The following is a 23,179-nucleotide window of genomic DNA, read 5'->3' on the forward strand; positions in this document are numbered from 1 at the left end:
GGAGCTGGGGGTTTGAACCAGGATCCTTTCGCCGGTCCTTGCACTTTGTGCCACGTGTGCTTGAGACCTGCTATGCTACCGCCGACTCCCTGTATGATAGTTTCTATGGCTGTGTAGAAGCTTTTCAAGTTGATGTAGTCCCATTGATTTGTTTCTGCTTTAGTCTTCCTTGCAGTTGGGTTTGTATCATCAAAGATGTCCTTGAGGTTTAGGTGGGAAAGTGTTCCACCAATGTTTTCCTCTAAGTATTTGATAGTTTCTGGTCTAACAGCCAGGTTCTTGATCTAGCTGGAGTTAATTTTTGTTTCTGGTGAGATAAAATGGTTCAGTTTCATTCTTCTGCATGTTTCAACCCAGTTTTCCCAGCACCATTTATTAAAGAGAGCCTCCTTCTTCCATTTAATATTTTGGGCCCCTTATCAAAGATTAGATGTCCACAGGTGTGGGGTTTTAGTTCTGAGCTTTAAATTCTGTTCCATTGGTCTGTGTGCCTATTTTTGTTCCAGTACCAGGCTGTTTTGATGATGATGGCCATAATATGGTTTGAGATCTGGGAGTGTGATGCCTCCATTTCTGTTTCTTTTCCTCAAGATTGTTTTGTCGATTCTAGGTGTTTTCTGGTTCCAGATAAATGTTTGTAGTTTTTGTTCTATTCTCTTAAAGAAGCTTGGTGGAACTTTGGTGGGTATCACATTAAATTTGTATATGGCTCTGGGGAGAATATTCATTTTGATGATATTAATTCTTCCAGTCCATGAGCATGGGATGTCAATTCTAGGAAGTGTGACAAAAAGCCAAACATTCTATGATCTAGGTAGAAAGTGTGATCTCAGAACCCTCATGAGAGGGTCACTGTAAAGAGGAGGAAATATGATGGAAGGGGAGGTGAGAGGAGTCTGTTTACTGGCCAAGGAGAGTCAGTGCCCTCTAAAAGCTGGAAGAACAATGCCCTAGAATCTCACATAAGAACACCCCCTACTGACACACTGACTCAGTCTATCAAGGATGATTTTGGATTTCTGAACTTTAAAACCAATGACTACGTGTTGTTTTGAATAATAAAAAGGGGGAAGGCAAAGTATATAATTATCTCATAATTGCCTTCTCTTGGGTCTCCATTGGGAAAATCAAACTAAAAAGAGAAAGCAGTATCTTTAGAAAATAATTTATGATCACAAAACCAGTTATGACTTGCTTTGTTGGGAAGAATATCAGAAAAGAATGACAAGTTTACAAAGTCCCAGATGACAGGGGGTTTTCTTGTTGCTAAATGCCAAGGTTTGCTGCTTATTCTCAAAAGACCAATTAACTCAAGATGCAAGTATTGGTGCAAAGAAAAACCCAGTTTATTCTCAGGCGCTGGCAGCCCCAGGGGATGGCGGACGTGTGTCTCAAACAAACCACCTCATCGCCTCCAACTCAGGAGCATTAGCTAAGGAAGCAGTAAGGTTGGTGGCCAGTGCGAAACAGAACTGGATTCAATCTCAGGGCTTTCCCGTTGGCTCCAGTCACTGGATCCGTCACCAGGAACATCACCATCACCAGATCATGGTGGTCTGCTTCCCTCAGAACTTTGAGGGGGAGGAGCAGGTACCTCCCACAGGACAGCCTCCAAGACTGTCGGGCGGGGCTTGGCATGTCTGGCTTTTCCCTCCCCGTGCAGCTACGATCAGCTGCTAGGGAAGCAACAAACCGGGGGCACTGTTCTTGTCCATACGCCTAGTGCTTGGCCGACGTCTTCCCTGGCTTTGGCAACCTCGCATCCAGACTGCTTCTGCGACCCCAAGAGAACCTGGAAACAGCAGCAGCAGATGGAGCTGATAAAGCCTGAACTGGGAAGTGTGCTTGTCTGTTCCCAAGCCCTTCTCCTCATTACTCCTCATCAACGCCACCCCCTTCCATCTCACCCCACAACCTCTCTCAGCTCTTTTTTTTTAACAGTCTGAGAATTAACGTTTTATTTTATCTTTTACATAATATGGTAACAAATTATGAATTATTGAAACATTTAATTAGAACAAAATAATTGGTGAATTTTTTTTTAAAGTTGATTTCTAAAGCAAAAGCAAATGATATGATTGCTGTACTCTCAAGTGTTCCTGTTGCCTCAATTGTTTTTTTTTTTTATGTTGAAGCCTGATGTCCAAGGTGACAGAGCTTTGGATGGTAATTTTTTAAAAGTATTTACTTATTTATTCATTTATTTATAATTTGATAAGGCAGAGAGTAATTGAGAGGGAAGAGATGGATAGAGACGGAAAGAAAAAGAGAGACACCGGCAGCACTGCTTCACTACTTGTGAAGGTTCCTCCCTACAAGTGGAAGGTTGGCCTCTGCAATTGCTTCCACACCAAACATGGGCTTTGGCAGGTCAATCCACACTCCCAGTGTGTCTCTCCCCCTCTCCAGTGGGGCAGGGCTCTGGGGAAGCAGGGCTCCAGGACACATTGGTGGGGTCGTCTGCCCAGGGAAGGCCAGTTGGCATCATGGTAGCATCTGGGACCTGGTAGCCAGACCTTCCACCTTCTGCACCCTGTGATGGCTCTGGGTCCATACTCCCAGAGGGATGGAGAGTGGGAGGGCTATCAGGGGAGGGAATGGCATGTGGAGTTCTGGTGGTGGGAGTTGTGTGGAGTTGTACCTCTCTTATCCTATGGTTTTTGTCAGTGTTTCCTTTTTATAGATAGAAAAGTGGAGTCAAGCGGTAACGTAGCGGGTTAAGCGCATGCGATGCAAAGCGCAAGGACTGGCTAAGGATCCGGGTTCGAACCCCCAGCTCCCCACCTGCAGGAGTCGCTTCACAGGCAGTGAAGCAGGTCTGCAGGTGTCTGTATTTCTCTCCCCCCCTCTGTCTTCCCCTCCTCTCTCCATTTCTCTCTGTCCTATCCAACAATGACAACATCAACAACAACTACAACAATAAAAAAAAACAAGGGCAACAAAAAAGGGAGAATAAATAAATAAATAATATAAAAAAAGAAATTGAGAAAAATATATTAAAAGACTTGTTTTATTATGCAAGTCCTATGCCTTAACACACTGAGCTGCCACACCAATCCCTACATGTGTCAGGCTTGTCAGAGACACAGGACGACTAAGAGAAACAGGACTAGTAAAGGCTTTCGTAAAGGGATTGAAACTTACCCAGTAATAGCTGACCGAGCACTCTGTCAGGGGCTCTTGTTTCCACCTCTGGTGTTGAGGCTGGAGGCAGCAGGGCCGTTTCTCAGAAGCAGGGCCATTTGGCTAGCTGGAGGTGGACAGGCTGGAACACAAGGGGAAGCATGAGGGTGAATGGGACTGTGTCAGTCTCAAGCCACCTGTGAGGCTCCATGCAAGGGACCTGCGGAGCAACTGTCACAGAGCCCAAGGCACACTTGGACCAGCAGAGGAAGAAGTGACAGAGGAGATGTGGTGGAAATGGAGGAGCCGTGAGCACAGCCGCTTGCGACACGGCAAGCACAGGGACTAGTGCCCGCAGGAACCGCCCAAGAATTAAGGATCCCCATAGCTGCTGGTTCACTCTGGCCTCCCAAACTCAACACCCAATGTCCAGCGCGGGAAATGAAAACTCTGGAGGAAAGGGAACTCTGGGAAATTCCCAACTTGGATGAGTTTCCATAGTACAAACAACACCAGAGTCGCTGCATTTCACTGAGCTGTGTGGCCAGAAGTCAAACTGTCCTGAAGGGGAGACTCCTTGTTACACTTCAGAGAAGGTCCAAGCTTTGGAATCGGGAGGTCATGCTAGTGAGCAACCCAGACCCACAGGTAATTAATTACTTGGAAAGAAGTTGAGGAGAAAAGCTGCAAAGTTCAAAACGCTGCTGTCAAGAGGGTTTCCCAGCAGCTAGACGGGATTGATGGCTAAGCATAGGCCTTCATGAGCTAGTCCTTCGGAGCAAGGTGAAGAATAGCAGCTGGAGGCAGGAGTCAACACTGTAGAAAGCTGTCCTGGTGCAGCTGCAGACTCCTCAGTGGCCCCTGGTACAACCAGTGTAGAGAGAATCCCGGCCTCTGCCTTTCAGCTCACACCGCAGATGGTTCCCGTGCTGGGGGGACCTTAAGCCACACTTCAAGACGGACTTCAAGTCCATTTGCAAGCTCCCAGAATTTCCCAGTCCACCAGAGGTAGTGACTGTAGCTTATTTTAATGGAGGGAACATCAGATAACATCTTTATAGAAAGGCATGGGGTGAGGGAATAAAAAATCTGCTATTCAGGGACCAGGAGGTGGCACACCTAGTTAAGCACACACACTGCAGTGTGCAAGGACCCGGGTCCAAGCCCCTGGTCCCCACCTGCAGGGTAAAAGCTTCACAAGTGGTGAAGCAAGGATGCAGGTGTCTCTCTGTCTCTCTGCCTCTTGATCACCTCTTCCCCTCCCAACTGCTCTCTGTCTCTATCTATCCAATACTAAAAAAAATAAATTTTAAAAATCGTCTATTTCAGCGTGGTTTTCTCAAGGTCATTTTAGAATCCTATTTATTAAGAGCTCATAAGTGTTACTTGCTCTATTAATGAAGTGCTTGATGACTGCCAAATCACACCCTTTGCTCTGACAGCCCACACACCTTGCTTGTCTCAAGAGTAGCTGAAGGCGTGACGGCGCCACCCCGAGGTCTCTGTGAGTACTGCTGATGTAAAGCGAGAAACTGAGATGTGTATGAGAGGCAGAAGGTAACCAGGGAACAGCAGCACCCAATAAACTGGACTTGGTCAATAGCTAACTACTGGAATTTTATTTTTTCAGTGGCACGTGGCTGGACTGTCTCTGTACTCTTTCCTAGTGCTGAAGAGAAGGAAAGGGACTTTGGGATTTGCAAGACCTTCTCTGACCCAAAGTCCAAGTCCATAGCTTACCCTAGAGTTCGTTCTTGGCATGCCATACGGGCTCGACAAGTATAAAATGAAATGCATCCGCCATTAGAGTATTCTACAGACGGAGTTTACTGCCCTAAAAGTGCTCTGTGCCCTCAGCTGTCATTCCCTCCCTAGTAACCCCTAGAAACCACAGACCTTACTCTCTCCAAAGATTCACCTTTTCCAAAAATGTCATGGAGGTGGATCATCTAGTGAGAGGCCTTTTTATATAGACTTCTCTTTCTCAGGAAGAGGCGACGAAGGTTTCTTTGTGTCTTTCCAAGTTTGGTTGCTCATTTCTTTTTAGTGAAAAATAGTTTCCACTGTCTGAAGGTAACATGGTTTATCCACTCACTCACTCAGAGACGTCTCGGTTGCTTCTAAGTTTGGGTAATTGTAAAGAAAGCTGCTACAAATATCTGTGAGTAGGTTTCTATGTGACTATAAGTATTCAAGTCGTTTAGGTAAATGCCAAAGGGTGTGATGGTTGGATCAGAAAGTAAGACTAAGTTTAGTTTTTGTAAAGTGCCGGTTTGCATTGCCACCAGCAGTGAATGTGAGTTTCTGTTGTTCCAGCATTAGAAATTTCACTATAGGGGGTTGGGCGGTGGCGCAGCGGGTTAAGTGCACGTGGTGCAAAGCGCAAGGACCAGCATAAGGATCCTGGTTTGAGCCCCTGGCTCCCCACCTGCAGGGAGGGTCACTTCACAGGCAGTGAAGCAGGTTTTCAGGTGTCTCTCTGTCTCTCCCCCATCTTCCTCTCCTCTCTTGATTTCTCTCTGTCCTATCCAGCAACGACAACATCAATGATAACAATAACAACAACAACAAGGGCAACAAAATGGGGAGGGATGGCCTCCAGGAGCAGTGGATTCATAGTGCAGGCACCAAGTCCCAGAAATAACCCTGGAGGCAAAAAAAAGAAAGAAAGAATGAAATTTCACTATTAAGGGCCAGGTGGTTGGCGCACATGGTTAAGCGCACACACTACAGTGCACAAGGACATGGGTTCAAGCCCCTGGTCCCCACCTGCAGGGGGAAAGCTTCACAAGTGGTGAAGCAGGGCTACAGGTGTCTTTCTGTTTCTCTCCCCTCTCTATCTCCCCCTCTCCTCTCAGTTTCTCTCTGTTTCTATCCAGTAATAATAAATAAACAATTTTTTTTTAATTCACTATTTTGGATTTTTGTCATTCTTACCTAAGCATGGTAGAAGGTGCTTCATTACAGTGTGATTTTTAATTCTCTAATGGCTGTTGGGAGATTGTGCAGATGTGCTGAGCTTGGCAGGGCTCACAAAGCACCCTACATTCCCTGCTACTATGGCCTGTCCTTTTATTATCTACCTATCAATCTTCTGCTTTGTCTTACAAATGACTAAAGGTCTCCTTCCTAGTTCCTCCCAGGGTATTTTTATTAATCCTACCAGTTAAAACCCTCGCAACAGTTGCTGGGGAAATTCTCTTCCATTTTTCTCCGCCTCTCTCCTAACCATGTATGGTATTGTCAAGCCACTTCCGCTGCTGTCTTGTCTCTTCGGTGTCCTGACCTGGAGGAGGGCGGGCGTGCAGACCGAGAGGCTGACCCCGGCCATTGCAGTTGGCACCACGTGGCTTAACCAGATGTGCTACCGCCCGACTCTGGGAAGCTTGGATGAATAAAGATTTGAGTTGTCCTGCTGCCACAGACTTAGTCCCTGGGTCATCTCTCTCGCATGCATGCGACGCTAGCCCGACAAATGTCATTTGATGTTAAACTTCTTCCACTTGTTTATTTTTTGCCTCTATCTCCCATTAAGTACAGAATCTCTTCAGATATTTTTTATCTACTTTGTTTCTTTCTCTTTCTTTTCTCATCAAAGGGTCATCGCTGAAGCTCAATGCCCACATGGCTCCACTGTTCCAGGCAGTCTTTTTTTTTTTTTTTGTCTCCAGGTTATCACTGGGGCTCGGTGCCAGCACTACGAACCCACTGCTCCCAGAGGCTATTTTTTCCCATTCTGTTGCCCTTGTTGTGGTTGTTATTGTTGTTATAGCTGTTGTTACTGGATAGGACAGAGAGAAATCAAGGAGGAGACAAGACAGGAGGAAAGACAGACCCCTGCAGACCTGCTTCATCACCTGTGAAGCGACTCCCCTGCAGGTGGGGAGTCAGGGGCTCAAACCAGAATCCTTAGGCCGGTCCTTGCACTTTGCACCACCTGCTGCTTTGCTTTTGCTTAACCCGCTGCGCTACCGCCTGACCACCCTTTTGTTTCTTTCTTTTTTTTTTTTTTAAGCAATGAGAGATGGAGAAAGAGACAACAAGAAAGAGGTCCTTGCAGCACTGCTGCTCTCTTGTAACTGTGGGCTAGAGGCTTGAACTTCACTGTGTCCTCAAACATGGTGATGGGTGTGCCCTGTGGGCTGAGCTACCACCCCAGCTCCTCTGACCTCCTCAACTGGGTTGCTTACTTACTTCTGAGCTATCAGCGCTCTCTGTATATTTTAAATAGCAGTACTTTCTCAGATGTGCCATTTGCAACTATATTTTCCTAGGCTCTAACCAGATAGGGGCCAGACCACAGAAGGAATGTATGCTTCACCAAAGAATTAGCTCTTGGTGTTTGTCTTGTTTCGTAATGGGATCGATCCTTAAACACATTATTTTCCTGACAATATAGCTTTGGAACAAAGCTAGTCCAAACAAAATCAATGATGCACTAGGGGAGGAAATGTGTCGTTACTGTTTAGTTAGCTGGAATCTTCTATCCGTCTTGAAGAGCATTTGTCAGAAGGATAGTGGCATTGACTTCACAGACACTCCCCAGGTGTTTTTTGCATGTTGAAGTCCACCCTAATATGTGGTCAGGCAGGTGCCTGAGTCTCTCAGCAGCTGCCTCTTAGCAACCTACTTCCTCCCGACACCCTCAAGCAAAGGCAGCAACATTCTTGGTTGCCTCTCCCTCTTACATGAATATCGACTCCGTCTTGAAGTCATGAGGAAAGCGGTAATGCTAAAACTAAGTCAAATCAGTGTCTCCAACACCGAACAATTCAACATCATCTCTAACTTGAACCTGGGTCCCACCTGCCTCTGACACCAAGGTTCCTTTACACACAAAGATGGTGAATCACCTTTGAATACATGATGTTTAACCCAGTGCATGGCCCTTAGCAGCAAACACCAAGAGCATGTAATAAATAAAGCCAATTTAATGATAATAAGTGATGCCAAAGTCAGCGTGGATGTATTAAGTAATTAAGTGTTTCAAAATTGATAGGCTACAAGAAAACCTCTGTAATGTTACCATTTTCCACCCACTCAGGAATTCTTGGCTAAAAAGATAATGCATTCTGAAGATACTCCCCTACACTTCCCCCTTCACAATTTTCTTCTTTAGATGACAAAGGTCAACATGAAGGGAAAAGTGGAAATACTCCTCCTCTACACATAAAAGTACGAAGCTCAAAATGAAAGAGAAAAGGGAGAAAGCTTCAAGAGTGGGGAAGCAGTGCTAGAAACAGGAGATTCTAGTGAAAGAGAGCACAAGATAAACTTTGCCCCTGAGAATTATAAGGACCTGGCTCCTTCTGAAGCTCAGCGATGTAAAACTACCACTCTGTGGGGGTCCAACGCAAATATTTGTTCTTTCATACTATTAGGCATAGTAACAGCTAGTGAGATCAAAGGGGGAAAGCTTCAAGAGTGGTGAAACAGTGCTGCAGGTGTCTCTCTTTCTCTGTCCCTCTCTATTTCACCTCCCCCTTTCAGTCTCTCTCTGTTCTATCAAAATTTAAAAAATAAATAAATAAACATTTTTTTTAAAGGAGTCATTTCTTCTCTAAAGCTTGCCTTGAATTTTTTTTTCCCACCAGGAATATTGCTGGGGCTTGGTGCCTGAAAGACTCTACTGCCACTCCTCCACCCCTGGTGTATTTTTTTTATAGTGAAAGAGAAAGACAGGAAGAGAAACAAAGAGAAGGAGAGAGACAGCAGTACCACTCCACAGCTCATGAAGCTTTCTTCCTACAGGCATTCCCACGTGGCGGCCCAGGCTAGAATCTGGGTCCGTACGCAAGTCAATGTGTGCGCTCTACCCGGTAAGCTGCTGCCACTGGCCCAGAGTGTTGGCGGCACTACATTCACTGCCTCTGGTGCAGAACCATATGGAGTGGACTAGAGATCAGAGCACGTCACTCTCTGCATCACAGCCAGGGAGGGTCTGTGCAGACTCAGACTGCTGGACTCCACCCCCATATGTCCTTCCAAAAGGTTCTGATTCTGCAAATCTGGGTGGGGTATAAATATGCCTTTCTTGCAAGCTCTCAGGGTGAAGACTGTAGGTCCAGGGTGTCCACCGAGACCCTCTGCTCTAGACTGGGAAGGAGCCATGGAAGGCTCAGGGCCTCCTCCAGCTAGATTCTTGCCCAAGGCTCTATGACCTCGAGTTTCCAGGGCTCAGGGAGTCAGAGCATCCTGCTGATGGCTGCCAAGCCAGGGGGAGCCGAGGCCCCACCCCTGCCCTGCTGGCTCCAGGCTCTTTACCCACCTCCCCTGATCCCTGTGATCCACAGGTGAGTTTGCTTTTGCTCCTGTAAGGTGTCTAGACACAGCCTTTGCAGGCTCCACCAGCTGGCACATCTTAGGAGGAGACAGAGCTCTTAGGAGCCGTCTGGGTGTGGGTGGGTGACCGAGCTTCTGCCACACTCCGTCCAGCCCCTCTCCCTTGATTTTTGTCCTTAACTTCATATGGGAACTGTCAACCTTCAGTGAGTCTCTTTTCTTCCCACGTAATGGAAGAATTGGCTAATATCTCTACCATGTACACTAGCTTTAACTTCCCACACAAGAAGATTGAAAACTGTTACAGTTGTTCCCTAGTATGATCAGGGACCAATTTTTCACACTGTTGACATCTTAGGAGGAGACAGAGCTCTTAGGAGCCATCTGGGCGTGGGTGAGTGACCGAGCTTCTCCCACACTCCGTCCAGCTTCCTCCCTGATGCTTCTGCTATCAACATAGAATGAACTTCTTGGGGGTCGGGCGGTAGCGCAGCGGGTTAAGCGCCTGTGGTGCAAAGCTCAAGGACCGGAGGAAGGATCCCGGTTCGAGCCCCCAGCTCCCCACCTGCAGGGGAGTCGCTTCACAGGTGGTGAAGCAGGTCTGCAGGTGTCTTCTCTCCCCCTCTGTCTTCCCTCCTCTCTCCATTTCTCTCTGTCCTATCCAACAACAACGACACCAATAAAAACAACAATAATAACCACAACAGTGGTAAAACAACCAGGGTAACAAAAGGGGAAAAAATGGCCTCCAGGAGCAGTGGATTCGTGGTGCAGGCACTGAGCCCCCGCAATAACCCTGGAGGTAAAAAAAAAAAAAAAAAAAATGAACGTCTTGCCTTCCCACCTAATGGAAGAATTAGCTAATGTCTCTGCCATGCACACCACCCCGTAACTTGCCACACAGGCAGACTGAAAGCACTTCCTGCTCTTTGGGCTCTTGGTTATACCGGCTCAATTACTCTGAAAAGAGACACATTCTTCACATCACTGGCAGACTGGGGACACTGCAATTCGAAACAGAAGATTCTAGTGAAAGAGAACACAGATAAACTTTGCTCCTGAAAATTATAAGAACTTGGGTCCTTTTGAAGTTTGGTTATGTAAAACTACCACTTTGTGGGGGTCAAAAGCAAGTATTTGTCCTTTCATGCCATTAGGCATAATAATAGCTAGTGAGATCAAGCTGGTCGCTGGTGGTGGTAGTGGTGGTGGTGTCACCCAGGCTTCACAGCTCTGGATCAGCTTTGCAGAAAGACGCAGAGATGCAGAGGGCAAGAGGGAAAAACACCACAACACAATTTTTTTTCTAGTGCAATGGAAACCAGAGCTCAAACTTGAGTCGTGCATGTGACAAACTAAGCATGGTCCCAGGTGATCTATCTCATCTGCCCCAGATGTAGAAGTTGATATACATCTTGTCTGAGTATTAATCACACATCTGACTGCATGTCCTACATACATATATCCTAAATAGGATATTTATTTAAATAAATGTGTTGATTCTAAATACATAGACCTTGTGTCTTTTCATTTTGAATGTACATATGCTTTATTTTTCTACTTGAGATCCTTATCATTCGTGTAACTACAGCCATGTTAATATATACATCCTTAATTATTTTTTTCTTTTTGTTGAGGCATACCAGTTGCCTTTTTTTTCTTTTTTTGTCATTGTTTTTATTGCCACCAGGGGTATTTCTGAGGCTCAGGGCTTGCACTACAAATCCAACACTCCCTTTTCTTTTTCTTGTTTCTTCTTGTTTTTCTTTTATTTGACAGGACAGAGAGAAAATGAGAAGAGAAGGGAGAGAAAGAGACACAGACACCTGCAGACCTGCTTCACCACTTGTGAAGTGGCCCCCCTGCAGGTGGGGAGCCGGGTCTCAAACCTGGGTCCTTCTGCCTGGTAGTATGTGCGCTTAGCCGGGTGCACCACCTCGGCCCCCGATCCTAATTATTTATAGTCTGGTTTTAATAATTTTATTACATATGGGCATAGGCATAGACACAAATATAATCATTAGGATGCATGCAAAATGATAATATATTTATATTCTTAGATGATGTACATGTACATTCATGGAGACTGAATTCAACTTTTGGCCTAAAAGAAAATCCTCTTGTGATTGCGCTACTGGGGTGTGTGTGAGGATGTCTGGGTGCTTGTCGCCACCTTGTGTCTACCTATAGAACGACATGTGCGTGCCCTACAAGATTGTGGCCACTTGTTATTTGGTTTTGGGTTTGTTTTTGTTTTAGATGGAGACAGAGAAGGCAGAGAGAGAGAATGCATAAGACCACAGCATCAAATCAGCTCCCTCCACTGAGGTAAGGGGCAGTCTTAAACCTGAGTCACAAACAATGCAAAGCAGTGCACTATCCAAGTAAACTATCTTGCTGTCCCCTTTATTCATTTAACAAACACGCAACACCTTCTGCAAAGCCCCATCTGGGACAGGGTCAGAGCTTTCTGATTTTCTGTCTGAAGGAATTCTGCAATTCTCCAGGGCACGTCAGCTCCTGGTAGGATAAAGCCTATGCCACCTAGTGAGGTCATAGCCGCTGTCCACTGGACAGATACTTCAGAAAGGCACATGGGACCTACTCTAGAAATTCAAATGTTTGGTGTGCACATTGCTGGTTTTAAAATATCAGTAAATCTAAGTGTTTCCAAACACCACGGTCCAGCCTTGCTCACCTGCAAGCTACAATGGGTGCATCTCCCGCTGGGTTTGAACCCCTGGCTGGCATTTCTTATCCCGATAGATCATTCTAGTGAGCACTGTGGGCTATGAGAGATAAGAAGTAAACACTGTCCTCTGTGTTCTTGTTTTCAGAGAGACTGTCCACCAGGGAAAAAAATAGCATTAAGTAATTCAAAAACTGGCAGTCAGTTGGGGTGGTGGTTTCTCTGCAAATTGACTGACAGTTGGTGGGGAGGGAGGGAAGCCCATTAATATTCAAGAATGGTGAGGGGCTAGATGCCAGTGAAGTAAACCTGGGTACAGTTGAAAGTTTCAGTTCTTTGGGGGCCAGGTGGTGGCTCACCTGGTTGAGCGCCTATGTTACAGTTCTCAAGGACCCAGATTCAAGCACCCAGTCCCCACCTGCAGAGTAAAAGCATCACAAGTGGTGAAGCAATGCTGCAGGTGTCTCTCTGTCTCTCTCTCCCTCTCTGTCTCCTCCTCCCTCACAATTTCTGGCTGTCTCTATACAGATAACAAATAATAAAACATATTTAAGAAAAAAATAAATACTAAAGTTTAAATTATTTCCTTAAAAATAGTTTCAGTTCTCTCTCCCTGATTTCCTAGAAGATTTTTTTCTCCCCCCCCCCTTTTCTTCTTTTTTTATTGGGGGGGGCTAGTGGTTTACAGTTGACAGTAAAATACAATAGTTGATACATGCGTAACATTTCTCAGTTTTCCACATAACAATTCAACCCCCATAGGTCCTCCTCTGGCAAAATGATCCAGGACCTGAGCCTTCCCCCCCCCCTCTCTCTCTCACACACACACACACACACACACACACACAAACACACACACACACACACACACACACACACACCAGAGTCTTTTTCTTTGGTGCAGCACACTAACTAGCTGGGTTTCCTAGAAGATTAAAGGTGATGGAGGTTGAATTCGCTGGCTAATAGCCAATTAGTCCGTCATTCATGCCTAGATAGCGAAACTTCTCTAAATGCCACGAGCATGAGCTTGCAGACAGCTTTGGGTCACGTAAACACATGGAAACTGGGAAAGGAGGGAGGTTGCCCCTACAGAGAGCACAGAAACTACCTCTTTTCCCTATTCTTGGCCCTCCACATGCTTCCGTCTGGCTGCTGATGTTTCCTTGAACACCCTTCATAGTAGAGATCAAGGATCTAGTGAGTGCATGAGGTTGTTCTAGCAAATTAATAGAACCTTTGACTGGCAGCCAGTTATCAGAAGCACTGATAGTAATCTGGGCTGGCTGTGGGCACCGGAACTCTGGAGCTGGCAAGGGGGACTTCTGCCCCCATAGCCCTGCGTGCGGCACCAGTGGCTTGTCTGAAGCTTGGAGACTAGTCCTGGGAGACTGAGCCCTCACAGGTATTCCCAAGTTGCGCTTAACTACTGAGTAATTGTGAGTTTGACCTTTGAAGACTTCTGCTGGGACACAGAGGGGAGGGGACTGCCACAGGAAGCACTTATCTGACCCTCCTAAAGCCAATAATGCAGACTGAGACCTCTGCCTTACCTTGGGTGTCCACAAGAAGGTGCTTTGGCTCAAGTTTCTGTGTAAGATGTCTTTCTGGTGGCAGAGCTGCACAGCAGGGTGCACGACTTGACAAAGCAGAACAGCCCTCTCTCAGCAGGCGCGGGTGCGAGCGGTGCAGAAGTTGCCAGAATACATCTGTTCCCCTCAAGTTCCCATGATAACTAGAGGGCATCCTCCCCACCTGTCACCTCCGGTACCGCAGTATACCTGGCTAGTTTAAGGTCTTCAGTGTGTTCAACTTCTGGAAAAGTCCAAGGAGGCTGGAGAGTAGTGGGCTTGTGCTTCTTAACCATATGCTATCACCAGCCCATCCAGTCCCAGTCAGGTATGATGGACTATCTTCAACTCAAGGAAGGTACTCAGCCTGGTTCCTTGGGATGGACTGCTCTGAGACCCCTGGTAGCTATGGCCCTGAAGTCCTGCATCATGCTGACTTGCTAACTACACTGACAGTGCTAATAATAGCATCACCATCTCCATCTCCACATACTAATCATGCATAAGACCACACCCTGCTAAGTAACAGCTATGCTCACTGTAGGAAGTGCAAAAATAGTTGAACAATAAGTAATGAACACATGTTAAAGAAAAAAGAGAAAACAAAAGCAAATAAAAGTGGCTAAAGAAAAAAAATAAGCAAAGAAAAAGGTAAAAATCAAGAGCAGAGAAGAAGTCAATGGCACTGCCAGAAGAGGAGGTGAGCTGATTAACTCCCAAAAAAGGAAGCACAAACGAGCCCAGAGCCTGAACCCTGCCCTCCAGCTATCACACTACCTCCAGACTAAACATAAGGCCTTAGAAGAGTTCCTTGTCTCCTTGGAGAAAGGGCTCACATGCCCTCCTCTGGGCCAATCAGGACAGCCCATCCTCCCGAGCCTCTGCGATTGGCTCGGATCTTAGAGGGTGGCCAGTCAGGCTCCAGCGCTCAGGGCTGACAGTTGAACTGTCAGTTGAGGTAGAAAAGAAACCAGTTAGCGGTGGCAGTTGGAGGTTAGTTTTGTTCTCCTAAAAAGATTCCTCCCTGCGGTAGCTCTCTGAGACAACAAGAAATTCAACCAAAGGACAGCCCCATCTCATCAAATGGTAGCTGAGATTTATGAAGAAACTACATAGCCTGAGGTGGGTCCATATGCGTGTGACCAGTGGGCAGAGCAGGGAAGCAGGGGCGACTCCCAGTATGGAAGACAGCGCGCTTGCTGGCCACCAGCTCCACCTCCGTGGCTCTGCAGTGGAGCTCAGGGTTGCCACCAAATTGCTGAGAACCTCTGGGATCGTAACCCCTGTCTTGAGGGGAATCAGGTGCTGGATTCCTCAGAAAGACTCCACCAGTGTGGCAGAGAACTGACCGTGAAGCCGTGCAGCTCACCCCTGCTCCGATGGAGACTCGTGGAAGTCGTGCTCGTGCACTGGCTGGGGAGTGAGTCATGTTCCTGCATGCATGTAGGGGGGCAATAAGAAAGAGAAGAAAAAACTTCACATGGCTAGTCCTCAAAATACTCGACGTAGCCCCCCCATACCTCTCAGGCAGTGATCCTGCCTCCCCTGCCCCAGCTCAGGAAATATAAACAGAAAGGAAACGCAGCACTATGGCCACAGCACCACCGACTGAACCGAAAATCACTGTCACGCTAAATGAGCAAATGCAGAAAGACTTCAACTTCCCAAAACAGGCGGAGGCCACAGGGGAGAAAAAATAAACTGGCAACAGAAACCCCTGGGAATATGCATAATGGGAGGACTTATCAGAGAGTTTAAGAGTTGTGAGGGCAATTCGAGAATCTCAGTTTAAGACATAAATGTATTCAGGACATGAGAGATTTTTCTCAGTAAAGCAATAGAAAACATACAAGAAAAAATGGCAAGCAGAATTAGAGGATATAGATGAAGGATACTTTGAATATATATCCAGCTCAACTGACAAGTTTAGGAAGTCTAATCAATGAGACAGGAGAGAACACCTGAACTAGAGGATACAATGAACAATCTAGGAATTAGTAAATGATGGAGAGTAAATTTTTTGGATAAAAATGAAAAAAAGATTTTGAAATAGACTCGCTGACAGAAAGACGAATGTGTTAAAGAACAAACAACCAAAAGAAGAAAGGGAGCAGAGACCACAGTCAAATAATAATAGGAAATGTTTCATATCAAGGCTATGTTTAGACAATAGACATTCAGGAAACTGAGAGGTCATCCAAATTTCTAAGGCTGAAATGTTATGCTCCAAGACATAGCATGAAACTGTCAAAACTCCAAGTCAAAAATCGCATCAGGCTGCGAGGGAAAGGAAGAAAGTGACCTACAATGACAGTGTTATCAAGCTTGCATCAGACGTCCTCATTGTTAGCTCCAGCAGCAGAGAGTGAAAAATGCACTCAAAATGCTAAAAGATAAGAATTGTCAGGCATGAATACTTGATGCTGAAGAATCACCCTTCAGATGTGAGGGAGAAATAGATGTCCTCAAACTCAGAGAAACTAAAGGAATTTGCAGCAACCAGCTTAGCCTTGGGGAACCTCCTGCAAGAAATCGAGAAAGGAAAAGTAACTAGATCACCACTTAACACTTTACACTCAAATTAATTCAAGATTGATCAAAGATCTGGATACGAGCCCTTTATAAAGTTACACAGAAGAAAACACTAGTGTCCTGGGACCTGTCCGCTTCCTTCGATTCTGAATGCACAAAAGCCTTCAATGCACTTCTAGGGATGAAGGACAGGCATGGGGGCCCTCCCTGGCCAGTAGAGTCAACTCTGACATTACTATCAAGAAACTGTCTCCTAATGACCCTTAAGTCATTTTGAGGAGGACCACACCCACACTAGCTCCATACAGAGGCTGAGTCCTGAGATGTGTTCTCCATCTGTGGTCACCACAGGCCATTGGGTCAGCAATCACCCCAGGACCTGTCAAAGGTCATGCAAAGATTCTGCCTTTTGTCTGGCAAGATGGCCCCCAGCCCTTTCCCTTGGAAAAAACACTGGTGATACTGTTGATACTGTTGCTAAGTTAGTTGGCACTTAATCCAGTTGACACCAACACTGTTTCCCCACATGCACCTCACTCTGGGCGTGTCAGCCCTATTCTTTGCAGACAAAACTGTCTGGGGTACCTACTTCTGAAGCATTGAGTGTATTCAGAAGATGTGGAAGAGAAAACAGAACGGAGGGGCAGTGCCTCCAGGAAAAGTCCAGTCTTTCAAGTGCCATCCAGGTCAGGGGAGAACCGGAACTGATGGAGAGCCACCTCTTTCGTCCCCAGGAAGCTGTCCTTTATGCCCCCAGCCATTTTGCTACTAATAGCTCATCTGAAGGCCATGGATATGTCCCATGCAGAGAACACAGAAGCCGTCTGCACACCTCTATCTTCCACTGCAACAAGTGCTCTGGCCCAGCAGCCTATCCTTTGCACCACTTCCTTCAAGGGATTGGCCCCCGTCACATTGCCAGATCCCCGGAGCTTAGTATTCTGTGTTGACTAAAATGTGGGAAGACAATGCTTGTTTTCTAAGGAGTGGCCGCTGGGTATTTACCTTTGGTGGTCATGAACTTCTTGGGCCTGGGACGTGGGCAACTGGATAAGGAAGCCAAAGTGGTGTCACTCTGATGCTGAGCTGCCTACAGCCACAGAAATACATTGGGGATTCTCCTGGTCACTCCTAGCTGGTCTGCACATGACCAGAACTAGAGGCTGGAGTCGTCCAAGCAGGAAGCTACTTGGTTCGTTTGCTGGGGGGGGGGGGGGGGACTGGGTTCCGGTAGGAGGTCTTCATCCTTGAGGTCCTGCAGAACCAGGCAGGGAGAGCAAACTGCCTTCCACTTAGAAATTAACCTTTGGCTGCATGTCATCATTTGGCAAGAAACTGAGTCTGCCTGGTCCAGCCAAAGGGATGGGCCTCATGTGAGTGGCTCATGGCCTTGAAGACCATGGTTCTCAGGAGGAGGAAGCTGGCCTTCAGTCCAGCCAGCATTTCTTGTTAGAGCTCTAGAGTCTTGGGTCTGGTCCCACTTCAAGCCCAGCTCCGCCATTTTATCTCCAAGACATCCCTGTTCTCTTGGAGAGTCTGAATAAATAGACTTTTCTTCCTCCTGGCTGACCAACTAGTAGCCATGTTATCAGATGTGTCTGTCTTCATGGCTCAAGGGCCACTGTTTTCATGTTTGTAGAATTAAAGACGGGGAAAGAGGAGATTAAACTGCCTTTCAGTACCTGCAGCTCCCTGAAGTCCTTACACCAAAACAGCGGGGCCACGCTGTTCACAGAAGAACCGAATAAAATCAGACTCACCGACTCCAGATGACAAGTGCCAGGCTATTATTTTGGCCCTTAAAGACTTTCTAAGGTGCTGATGCTCTCGCCACGCCGCAGCCAATAACAAGAGACTTGAGAGCCACACCTCCCCGAGCCCTGAGTTTCCACATGCAGAGCCTTCGGGTCTCTGTAGGAGGTCTTTCTGGTGGCAGTACTTCACGGAAGGGTGAGCACTGAGAACGCAAGGAGCTCCTTCCCAGTGTGTGCACAGACGGGGCGGGCACACATCTGCCCATCAACACCACCTACACTACCTATGGATTGTTCAAAATCTCCACGGAGACAAGCAGGCAGCAGAAATCCCTGGAGATAGGTGAGTGTTCTGTTGGCCTCAATTGCCCATATCAGCGCTCTGCCTAGTTATAATGTGCCAACTCATCTTCACCTCCCAGAAGGGTCTCCTATCAAGCAGTCATTGTGTCAGACAGTTTGTCTGGGACTTCTCAGAGGTGGAGATGGCCTGAAGTTCCACATCTGGGGACCCATATCTACACTGGCAATATCACACTAAGTCTGTTTACTGACCCTGATGACACAGTACTGACTGTGCTAGCAAGTGCTTATTGTTGACTGATCATGGGCACCACTGGGAAACAAACCACTGAAGACTACTGGCTGCTTCCTACTGCTTAGGGCTGTGCCCACAGGGAGAAGCTGGGTCACCCCCGTAGATCACCCCACTGCATGAATATTCTCTCTGGGCCCCCGAGAGCAACAATTCTTCTGTTAATATGGGTATAAGAAGTGTCAAGGCCACACTCCACTAATATGGTATCTCCTTTTACCCCCGACTCCTGGGCCTCCTCAAGCTGCTGCTCTGAGCCAGGGGAGAACAAACTCTCACTGCTTTGCAGGATTTGGTCAGAGACTGTGGCTGCAAAGGAGGTGGGCTCACAGGACGGTGCGGACCTCCCCCTCAGCAGTGGTGTGACGCTCATGAAGAGGTTGGTACCCGTCGGCAGACCTCCCCTGAGCTCTAGAGTCTTGGTTTTGGCCCCACTTGAAGCCATTGTTTTGACCCTTGAAGTCTTCTGGTGTGATGTAAAGGGGGCCACCTCAAGGGGGGAGCACCCCAGCAGCCAGTGATGCAGTGACGGGGATGACAATGACGAACCATCCCTGGGTGCCTGGCAGGTTTTCTGGGGACAGGTCTTTAGTATGATGCCTCTCTGGTGGCTTACAGGCCGAGCAGCTTGACGAAGGCAGGGAACCTCTCACTGTGAAAGACGGCTGTGTCATAGAAGGTACTGAAACACTTCTACTCCCCTCATGTACTACAGAATGGTGTGGGCTACTCTTCCCTGTCAGTTGCCTCTAACAATTGCACTAGAACTGTATGCTTTGGGATCTTACTGGGGAAATTCTCAGGAGCCTAGAGGGTTGGGGGGGGGGTGCGGCCTTTGTGTCTAACACATATGCTTGGCATGGTCCCCAAGTGCTAGCCTGTTCTACCTCCATAACTTGTTAGGCCGCTCTCTGGCAGACGCGAGCTGCTCACTTAACTGTTAACTAAATATAAATATCACTGCTCACAGCTGCATGGAAAAAATGAAAGAACTTAATTTGATTTCAGATCTGGTGCTAAGATTTCCGGGGAGGAAAGACATGACTGGTTAATGAACCGGTTATGAATCTGAATTGGTTGGCTTTTTGTTTTGTTTTGTTTTTGCCATGGTCAGAGCAGGGTTTTGCTTTAGAAGTAGAAGAAAACAGGTATTCCTCTCAACAGAGAAGAAATAGGCACTACTTTATTATTTCAAATAAAATGGACATAGAGAGCACACTGGGTGTCTGGGAGGTCGCTGGACTCTGAGGCATGAGGTCCTGGATTCGATTTCTGGCAGCACATGTACCAGAGTGATATCTGGTTGTCTCTCTCTCTCTCTTTCTCCCTCCCTCTGTCCTTTTTAGTCCACTCATTAATAAATAAAATATTTTTTAAAAGAGAGAGCACAGTGGTAGAGAGTCGCATTTACATTCCTGATGTTCCAGGTTCAGTGTTCTAGCGCTGAAACATATTCTGGTTTATTTTTTTCCTCATAGAAATATGTCTAATACTTTTAAATAAAGTAAAATAAAGCTTATCAGTGAGGGCATGAAGAATTGTCTAACATCCTGTTAAGACAACAAAAGTAGTCTCATGCTGCCAGGAGGTCTCCCCTGGGGGAAGAGGGGTCCTTGTGTGTGTTCATGGATGAGTGCAAGGATGACACAGTCCACATGAGCAAGCAGAGTTTGCTAGGAAGAAAGTAAAAGCAAAATAAAGTTAAGCACTCCCACAAAGTCACAGAACTAGAAGCTGGCAGAGGATCACTGGCTGAGAAAGCCAAGTCTTAAGAGGGGCCAGCACACTGACAGAATGGGAGAGAGATGGCCTCAGAAAGAGAGCCCCTTGACTTAACGGAAAGTCTATTAAAATGGAGTGGAAGTGCAGACCAGAAACGGGCGAGAGAGAGAGAGAGAGAGATGCATCGTTCTCCTCTAGTCAAGCAATTGTACGGTCCTTCAGGCCTCCCCACTCTCCGAGGTCTGATCTAATGGTCTCACCGAGTCTGATCTAATGGTCTCACCGAGTCTGAACTGACTCCGGCGTTGCATCGGGTCACATTGCCATGATGGCCGCCATGTGTTGCAGTAGAGCGTGCTCATTCTGATCCGCCAGGGCCGCCGTGGATTGTAGAGTGATCACTAGTCCAGGATCACTCAACTACTGCACAGGTCGGGTGTCCTCTCTGTGGGTTTCTGTCCCTGTTACTGTTCTATGAGAGTGAGTGCAGAGGGGTGAGGGGTCTGTGGCTCAAGCCTGAAGTTGGGGGGCTGGAGTTGTGCAATCTCAGTAGCTGTCTGTCCATCCACTCTGGGTCCTGCCAGTGTCCAGGCTCCTGGCAATACTGGCATCTAGACACTAACACTCAGTTACTTCTTGACACAAGATCATCCTAGGAGTGAAGAAATGCAGATGAAGAGGCAAAAACATGTCTTGGTGTCTTTGCTGTTTAGGTAAACAGGCTTCTGATCTAAATATTTATTCCATTTGGCACAAGAGACGGGAATGGGCAGGAGAGAAAGATGAGAGTCTTGTAGGGCTTCTTTGTCAACGGAAGCTTTTATCTGTGTTCTCACAACTGACCCAAGCCTCTGTAAATTCATGCTCTGTGTACCTAACTCTATTCCACAGCAGGCAATGCTAACTAAAAACGCCATGGTTGCACCACCTATAGACAGCACTAACTACACTATCAGCACTGGTTTCCAATACAACTCACACTACCAATACTACTCATACAACTGTAGCCATACTAATTGTGCCTAACTATAGTAATCACACATCCAACTACACATTTTGTAAGATTACTGCTCTGGCAATGAAAACTAACTGTACTAAGTAAAGAACTAATGTCAATAAATAATACATGGGCAAATAAAATTTTTCTTAAGTAGTTAAAAGGGAAGTTAGGCAGTGACTCACCTGGTTAAGCTCTCACATTATAGGGCACAGAAACCCAAGTTCAAGCTCCAGGTCCCCACCTGCAGGAGGAAAGCCTCATGAGTGGTGAAGCAGGGCTGCAGGTGTCTCTCTGTCCCTCTCTCTAACTCCCTTTCCCCTCTCAATTTCTCTCTATATACAATTTTTTTTAAAAAAACATGATACCATGTTGTCCAAGGGCTCAGGTTAAAGCCCCAGGTCCTCACCTGCAGGGGGAAAATTAAGCAGTGCTGCACCTCTCCCTCCTAGTTTCTATCAGTGGTTTGGAATCTAGAGAACTTATACACAGGAACTTAAAAAAAAAAAAAAAGCAAAAAAAAACAGAAAAAGGCGACCTTTAAAAAAATTTTTTAGGGAGTCAGGCGGTGGCACAGTGGGTTAAGCGCACATGGCGCAGAGCGCAAGGACCGGCGTGAGGATCCCGGTTCAAGCCCCAGGCTCCCCACCTGCAGGGGAGTCGCTTCACAAGCGGTGAAGCAGGTCTGCAGGTGTCTTTCTCTCCTCCTCTCTGTCTTCCCCTCCTCTCCATTTCTCTCTGTCCTATCCAACAACATCAATAACAACAATAATAACCACAACCACAACAATGTTAACAAGGGCAACAAAAGGAAAAATAAATATTTAAAATATTTTTTATAAAAGAGCTATCCTTTAAAAAATTTTAATTATTATTGAGAGGGAAAGGGAAGGTAGACAGAGACACACCTGCTACCCTACTTTACCATTCATGAAGCTTTCCCCCTGCAGGTGGAGAGCAGGGAGGTGAACACAGGTCCTTGTACACTATACTGAGTGTGCTTACCCAGGTGCGCCAGAGGAATAAAGCAGCTGAACTTAAGTCTGATCTCTAAGCATCACATCATCGTGGGTCTGCAAACAGTGCTGACAGTCAGCAAGTTTCTAGGAGAAAATGGTCACATGACCTCCAGCAGGCTAATTAATCGATTTCCTCCTCCCAAGTTGCAGGATTGGCTGAGGGCAGGGCCAGTGACCAGTCAGGCTCCATGACCCAGGGCCTCCTACTGGAATTTCTGTTGTGGATCTAGGGAGGGCTGTCTGCACCTCTGCCTGCTGGGAGCCACACTGGTTTTAGAAAGGGTAAGCTCCCTTGTGACAACACAGATGGGTGGACTGGGAGATGCTCTGAGAGAAATGGTCCAAGCCCACTTTTAGAGCACCAGTGCACCCTTGCCTGAAGGCATTTCTCTTAGGTCCAAGGTCCATAAATGCTTTGTTTCACGGTTGCATTGCTACTTTCAGCTTTCTGCTATTGAATTTTCAATACACCCTGACCCATGTGGCTTTATCGAGCCCCTAGGAACTGTGACAGTTGATGCTGTATTTATTGGCAAAGCTTTCCCCCTGCAGGTGGGGACTGGAGGCTGGAGCTTGAGTCCCACACATTGTAACCTGCGCAACCAGGTGCCGCCACCTAGCCTGACTCTCCATAGCACTGTGAGACTCCAGTGTAATCTGGGCCACAGGCCCCATCAGCTAGACAGAACTGCCCTATGTGGGCAGGTGGTGAGCAGAGCTGGGCCTGCTGAGTCTGGGGGAGCCCGATACCCCAGCTCTATCACAATCCAAGACTCTTAAGATGGGAGCCTGGTGTGAGTCCTTCCCCACCAACAAATGTCGACACCAGTTCTCAGGGGTCACAGGAAGGTGTCCTCAGGACCACTGGTCAGAAAGGAACATGAGGACTCTTGGA

At 46.8% G+C, this 23,179-nt stretch overlaps 1 long non-coding RNA gene across 1 annotated transcript; it reads right to left on the reverse strand.

Annotated features, from left to right (window-relative positions):
• Window positions 1–1,149: 1,149 nt before the first annotated feature.
• Window positions 1,150–14,507, reverse strand: LOC132535313 (uncharacterized). Its single transcript, XR_009547109.1, has 3 exons — window positions 13,648–14,507; window positions 3,145–3,265; window positions 1,150–1,792 (listed from the first exon to the last, which is right to left on the reverse strand). It is a non-coding gene; the product is annotated as an uncharacterized LOC132535313 (long non-coding RNA).
• Between the last annotated feature and the right edge of the window lie 8,672 nt (window positions 14,508–23,179).

This window comes from Erinaceus europaeus, chromosome 21 (genome assembly GCF_950295315.1).
Source record: "Erinaceus europaeus chromosome 21, mEriEur2.1, whole genome shotgun sequence".
Classification (NCBI taxonomy): Eukaryota; Metazoa; Chordata; class Mammalia; order Eulipotyphla; family Erinaceidae; genus Erinaceus; species Erinaceus europaeus.